The sequence below is a fragment of the Cibotium barometz genome, chromosome 27 (assembly GCF_041138505.1).
Source record: "Cibotium barometz isolate CiBa-2024 chromosome 27, ASM4113850v1, whole genome shotgun sequence".
NCBI lineage: Eukaryota > Viridiplantae > Streptophyta > Polypodiopsida > Cyatheales > Cibotiaceae > Cibotium > Cibotium barometz.
The window spans coordinates 10,064,355-10,072,219 of record NC_141072.1 but is presented as its reverse complement, the minus strand read 5'-3'; positions in this window follow the sequence as shown (position 1 = coordinate 10,072,219).

Here is a 7,865-nt window from a genome sequence, read left to right as displayed (position 1 = left end):
TTCCTGGGCACGTCAATCTTCTTATCTAATGATCGTAGCTTCTCACGTAATTAGGAAACACCACGATGTTGCCTACACACTTAACTGCATTAAGCTCATTGTTTCGTAGGGCCTCTATCCTAATATTCAACTCCTTCACATTCAACCTCCTGCCAAAAAGAAGGTCTTGCCCACAGAAAAGAAACTCCCATCACTACCTCAGGATCGTCCTCAGGTTCATTCCTCTCCCAAACACCCCTAAGATAATAAACTCAAATTTGCAAGATTCATGTACAAAATTGAGTATACTGATTGGGTATCACTTATTGTTGTTATGCCCAAAAAATAAAGGAAAACTAAAAGAGTGTTTGCATTTGAAGAAAGTCAACGCCACGGAGACAATTATCCACTTCCATACACTATATGTGCCAGAAAGAGTGGTATAAAAAGAAGCGTGTAGCTTCTTAGATGGATTCTCAAGATAAAAGAAAAAATCCATAGCCCGTGAAGACGAACATAAAATAACACTCATAATAGAATGGGGAATGTATGCATGGTTATCCCTTTTGGCTTAATCAATGCACAAATATTACCTTCATATATGGCTTGCGATTTTCATAAATGATCATTGTGTCCATTCATGATTGAAAGATCAATTTTCTTTCCTAAGAAAGGTGTTTTTGATTCTATTGTGAACCGTAATAGAGTGAGACCAAAGTTGAGATATGGGAAATCATCATGGATCAATGCAAGCTTAAGGAGATAGTCTCTTACAAAAGCCATGATGACAAGTGGTTTAACCTCACACCAAGAGGATGGAAATAGCTTTCCATAGGCCTATAGTAGCCAAAGGTTCCAAGAACATACCAGAAAGCAGGTATCATGTATCAGATGTTCAAAAGATACAAATGATGGCCCATGAGCCCCTTATATACTTAAGCTCATGACCATGGTCCTAGACCTAATCTATAAAGTTGTTGCTTCATTATAAACTATCCCCTCTTATAATGATTTCGTCCTCAAAATCGAAGGGTGGTCATGCACAAAGACACATATAGAAGGATATATACAAAAGCCAAAAATCACATCCATAAACTGAATGTCAATATCATCATCAAGGGCACATTACCCCTTCTAGATCAAATGGAAAGGAATGTAATGCAATGTCGATGATGAGGCTGAGAATATGCCCTCCAGAGTTGAATGTGAATCCAAGGAGTTACCTACCTGATCATAACCATCGATCTTGTGTCATGTGGATCAAAAGGGGGAAGTCATATCACCCCAAGTCACAAGCATACGATAGCCACCTGGATCGAATACGAAGTGACACTGTCCTACCATCGAAAGGTGGTCATCAAGGAAGCCTGAGTCGCAAGATATGCCACCAAGGTCATGGTCTAAATATCCATCAAGGTCAAAGACAAATGTGCCATGATGACGTACTCTGTCAATAAGCACAAGGCTCTCAAGATGATCTCTAGTATGACCAAAAGTGAATGCCCAATAAACTAAATCCACATCAATGCATAAGAATGCACGAGCATCACAATAAAATGCCTCATAACCCAAGTTAAGACCTGTACCAAAAACTAATGTATCATCATAGGTATGGTATGCCTATGTCAAAGGTGTCCATAATCACTAGATCTATTGAAATGCCTAAATCAAATAAAATCTCTCAAGATCCATGTGATCTATATGCATACTCATGTCTCACCTACATGGCCTCACTTGAATGAAATCATCACTACCCTCATGCACTATACCCGATTGCTTAAACACATAAACTATACCCAAATGAATACTACTATGTACACTATGAAAGCTAGGAGTAGTGGTCAACTCGTAGATATCCCCACATGTGAACTCTCTAGAGGAATAGCCCAGCACATCTAACATAAGAACCTAGTGCCTAAGCTCCTCACTGTCTATCGTATCCTCATGGGTATCCTAGGAGTATCTCTAACCTCGTGTGCAATGTATGAATAATCAAGATCCTCTAGGTCCTCACTATGATCTTTGGATAAGTGTGTAGATATACTAGACGTATCATCATCTACGATGCTTAATGTGCTCAATGCCATCCCTGCTCTTGAGATCATGCTCACATGATCTAGCTCACACACAACACCATTGCATATATCATCATCACGCGCATGTGTCCATGTCAACATGTGCACATATATCACTATCATCATGTGCATGTACAGTATCATCATGTGTGCATGTGTGTGTGATACATCAATGTCATCATATGTGTGTGTGTGATACATCATCATGTGAATATGGGTTAATACATCATCATGATCATCCGAAACCGTGTCGGTGTAGTCGGCATCCTCAAGAACACAATCATGATGATCCAAGAATGTGGGATATTCAATCAACTCATTAAAAGAAAAATCATCCCATGCAAACAATACTGAACCATCCATGTCATGTGGGATACTCAATCAACTCACCAAAAGAAAACTCATCCCATGTAAACAATACCAAACCATCCATGTCAATGTAGCCAAGCAATAACCTGATGAAGTCATTGTGTGTGGACTACCTAGACCATATGGTACATATCTCCCCCTTATCAAACAAATGCCCAAAATGACTAGGCATCAAACTCTGAAGCTCAAACATCCAATACTGGCATGAATATGTAGCCTCATGATAGCAAGAAATCAACAATTGAGGATGTAGAGGTCTAAGCCTCAAAGTGCCAAAGGCATGGGTGAATGTAGCAAAAGATATGCAATACATGACACGAGAAGGCAAATCAAATATCCAATACTGGCATGAATATGTAGCCTCATGATAGCAAGAAGTTAATGATTGAGGATGTAGAGGTCTAAGCCTCAAAGTGCCAAAGGCATGGGCGAAAGTAGCAAAAGATATGCAATACATGACATGAGAAGGCAAATCAAAATAGCAATCGTAGAGCCACAATGATAGTGCATAAGCAGCTCTCCTACATCACAATAAAAAATTCTATCAAAATGATATCGATGATGATGTGAGATCGCACCATGGCAATCGAATGAAGGGTAAAAGTAGTAAGAATAACCCATGGTCTCATGTAAACACTACCCAAAGTGTACGCCCCAAAACACAATGCACAACACACGTGAACACACCTCTCAAAACACAAGGCATATAGGGCATGTGAACCATGACGTGTGAAGAAGCCCAAATAATGCACCAAAGTGCGTGATCAAACCCACAATGCACCAAAGCGTGTAAATTAATACGAATAAGCCCACAAAGCATGCAAACAAGGCCAACAATGCTCCAATGAGCATGAACAAATGCCAAAGCACGTGAACACCCCACACAACACAAGCCGTGTGAATAAGCCCCAATAAAGCGCCAATGCATGTGAACAACACCATCCAAAAATTAACACAAGCCCCACCCATAACACACAAAATGTAATCACGCGTGAACGAACTCACAATCACACTCAAGCATGTGAACACCCCAAGGTAAATAGGCAAAGTAAATGGGAAGTGTAAATGGGCAAGGTCCAAGGTCCAAGTGTGTAGTGTGGAGAGGGTTTAGATAGAGAGGGTTAGGGTGGACAAGATGTGTGAAAGATTTTAAAAAAAACCTAGGTTTCCAAAAGTTATATAAAAAAAACTTTTCCTCTCTCTTTTTTCTCACACACTAGCGGCCTTCCTTGTTTGAGCTTGCTTCAATGTGAACTTCTTTAGAAGCTCACTGTGATGCATCTAACACAACTATTTTGCTTTCCTTCACCAAAAAAGCACCAACTGCTAAGCATTGTGCTTTATAGTCATTCCATCTCTAAGTAGTCTGCTAGCACTTCTCTATGAACTATAGAACTGCACTCGAGTGCTGCTGGTTCTAGATGTTGAGGGCAACAAGCTAAACCAGATCCCACGGAATGTTTTAGCTCACTTGTGAATCTTACTGAGGTGAATGCAGCCAAGAACACAGTTAGTTAACTTCCAGAGACAGTGGGATGTCAATTATAGGCTTCACCTATTTGGCAAAGCTTTCTCTTGGTCTCTCTTCTGTCCCTAACAGCCCTGGGGATGCTAGATATTCAAACTAACTAGATAAGAGAGTTCCCTATAGAAGCCTACTCCCTCCCACTTTATGTACTAGATTTGTCCAATAATAATGTGGCAGGGTTGCCTGCAGAGCTAGGATCCATGACAACTTTACATAAACTTTTGTTGTCAGGTAATCCTCTACGCATTGAGAAGCGCATTAGTGATGGTATCCAATGGATCCAGAAAGCATTCCTATTGTAGTCTTGGAAACAGAGAACCTTCTGAGTCTTGACGTGTCACGTAACCAAATTCAGAAGCGGTCTATGGAGTTATCTGCCTGCAGTTCTTTGGAGGTCTTGTTACTTTTGGATAATAAATATTGAGTGGCCTACTTTTGTCTTTGCTTGTTTTTTTTCAGAAGGTGTTTTAGAATTTTTCAAGTCTAATATCACCCCTAGCTTATCCCGCTATGAAGACATATTCTTTGCCCTCTACTAATTATTCATCTAGTTTTTCACTATTCTGTAAGGAAACAAAAACATCTCCGTGTTTTCATCCTAATGTGGATCAATTTGGAAACATTTACCTTGACATTTTGCAGGACAACTGGTCTTCTACCTATGATGTTAGAACTGTACTTTTGTCAATCCAAAGTCTTTTGGGAGAGCCCAACAATGACAACCCTTTGAATAGCTATGCTGCTAGAATGTATGTTTGTTTAACTCGCTTGCACAGTGTCTTTTAGTTGTTTACCACTGAAGTAGTGATGTCCTTAGTGAAGTTTTACACCGGTTGTGCCAATACTGAATTCTACACACTTATCTTGTGTGATTTGCTAAGAGCTTTTGCAAGCTCAGTGATACTTTAGGACACATCGATTTTGTATGAGACCTTCCCACTCCTAAAGCCTTGTATGCAGGTTAGGAGGCCCAATGGTGTATGGAGCACAATGGCTTATACCAGTGGACTGGGTTCAATTCCAGTGGACTGGGTTCAATTCCAAACATGGCTGTACACTAAAATGATTGCTAAAAGCTTTTTAAACTGTTTGTATTATGTTGTCTCTTCAATCTTTTGTAGCTTTTCATCAAAGCTTTACAAGATTTATCCTTAATCACTTTCTTGATCAATAAATTGTCCAGACTGCTTTTAATTTGTCAAGTTTCATCAAGATTACTTACTAATCACAAGATTAGTATTAATCTTTATTGTTAGCCATTGATCATGAAATTATCTTAATGGCACTAAATCAACAAACTATTGGCATAAAATTGCACTGTTGCCATTAAGATTCAAGAATCTTGCTTTCTTGCATAAACTTTCAGCAATATTTATTGTTTTTTAAAACTTTGTAATAATTTCTCTTAAAGAAACTAGAATCTTGCAAAAAATAACCAAGATTAATGAAATGTTGATCAAGAATCACTCACCATCACCAAGATTTGATTCTGCTTGCAAATAAGTCTAAAATTTAAATTCTACTTTTATATACCTTTTTAGTTATGGTGTAGATGTCACTATATTAGTGATGGCATGGGTTATTTATAGGGTGGCGCGTAGAAGGCCTTTTGCAAGCTGCGGTGGTATTGGAGGCCGAAGTTGGGCATACAATATGAAAAATATTTTGTATGTGAGGACATTGCCATGTATTTTCTATCAACTAGAGACATTGACATGAATTTTATATGTGAGGGCACTAACATGTATTTTCTATCAACTAAAGAAGCACTTCTTTTATCTATTTCTCCTTGAATATAAGGCTATTACAACAATTTTGTGCTATTCTTAGAAATTTTAAAAATCGTGAATTTAATAGATACGTGATTTTCTTTTAAAACTTCTATCATAGATAGATACAACTAACCAAGTATGCATCTATTTAACCATGGAGAGATATGTGCTAACCAAGTATGTATCTATTTAACCATATGTAGATACATGCTAACCAAGCTTGTATCTATCTAACCAAGTTCTCAAGTACTTTTAACCAAGTTCTCAAGTACTTTTATGGAATTCTAAGTTAATTTGTATTTTCATTTCTTTAAAATTCATGCTAACGAAGTATTCTCAAGTAGTTTTATAGAACAAAAACCCAATCTCACCAAAATCTAAAAGTACTCTTCTATTTTTAACCAAAAATATATACATGTTTCATTTGAATTGACTTCCTAGACCTATGTTGGAAAAGCATTTGCTCAATGCTCCACACTCGTGTTGTTATTACAAGTGGTGGATACGCTCTATTTTGTAAGGCCCCCTTTATGATGAGGAGTAGCTTGATGATAGTTCCTAGTCTAGACAGTGGATATGGTGGTGGGCCAAATCTGGCCAGATAGTTACGAGATAGCTTATGTGGACTTGATGCTCTGCTAGGATGCCTGGGTTAATTGACTACATTCATGAGCCATAGAGTGTCCGACAACAAACCAAGAACATAGTGTTTTTAATTCCCATCCCTATATTTTGAGAAATATGTAAGGTCTTGAGTGAAAACATTATGTGTTACAAAGATAACACCTTACTCTCGCATTGGACAATCCAAAAGTCCTACTCTTTATTTTATTCATTCCTTGGAGGGTCCCTTTGTGAGTCCAAATTTTGACTAATGCTAGAAAATTCCATATGGAAAGACTTTGTATGAAACAAAAGTCCTCTAGGTTCACACTGTGATCAAGCCTTTGTTGGTTCTAATGATGTACTTGCACTCACAATTAGCATGAGATGAGTCTAATGCAAACATGAGTTAATATTTTAAATCCACTTATTTGTTGCACTTATGTGACTGATTGAAATTGTTATGGATCATTCGTTTAAGTATCTTGAGCTCTTTCTAATGACCAATGCAAAACAACGACAGCTTGTCATGGCCATATTATCAAACTAACTACCACCTTGTCAACCTCTATGAGCACAAAGCATTGATAATGCTTTTGGCAACACAACATGTTCACCTCAATGGGCGGACCCAAATAAAGGCCAAACTACCTATCATGGAAAATAGCATCTCTCATTTCTTTCTTGTTTGATGTGTCACCATGTCGTGTTTATGTCCTTTTAATGTGTCATCACCATATCGTTAAACCTCTTTTCTTTCCTTTCAAAAAGAAGATACTTACAACATAGAGGTTTACTCTAAGTACAAGTCTTGAGGAGAAAAAGTTAGAACATAGTGGAGTATATTTCTCTTCTACAGGGCATATCACTAGAGCTAGCTACCACCTTGTCAACCTCTTTGAGCACAAGGCACTGGTAATGCTTTTGACAACACAACATGTTCGTCTCACTTGGTGGACAAAAATGAAGGCATGTTGTCTCTGCATCATTCGATCCTTATTACTTTCTATTTCGATGTGTTACCACACCATGTTTATCGTGTCATCACATCAATAGATTCTCTTTTCTTCCCTTTTAAAGATAAGATACAACATAGAGGTTTACTCTATATGAAATCCTTGAGCGGTAAAGCTTGGAACCAAATGGAGTATATTTCTCTTCTAGAAGACCACAAATGTAAAATTGGACCCAATGGAGTGACTAAGTTTACTTTTGTCTACAAGACTATGAATCTTGGGGGGTAAGGGTTCTACACCAATGGAGGGCATCATTAGCTACTCTCCATCTAGCTTCCACTTTGTCAACCTCTGAGCACAATGCATTGGCAACAAATGTTCGTCTCAATTGGTAACTGGAATGAAGGCCATCATGTACAAGGTGCCACCGAATCCTCATTTCTTTCCTTTCTAATGTGTCACCAAGCCATGCTCCTAGCCTTTTTATGTGTCACCATGCCACTACATCCTCCTTTTTTCCTTTCACAACATTAAAGTTTACTCTCTATATACAAATCTTGAGGGGTAAAAGTTTATATATTTT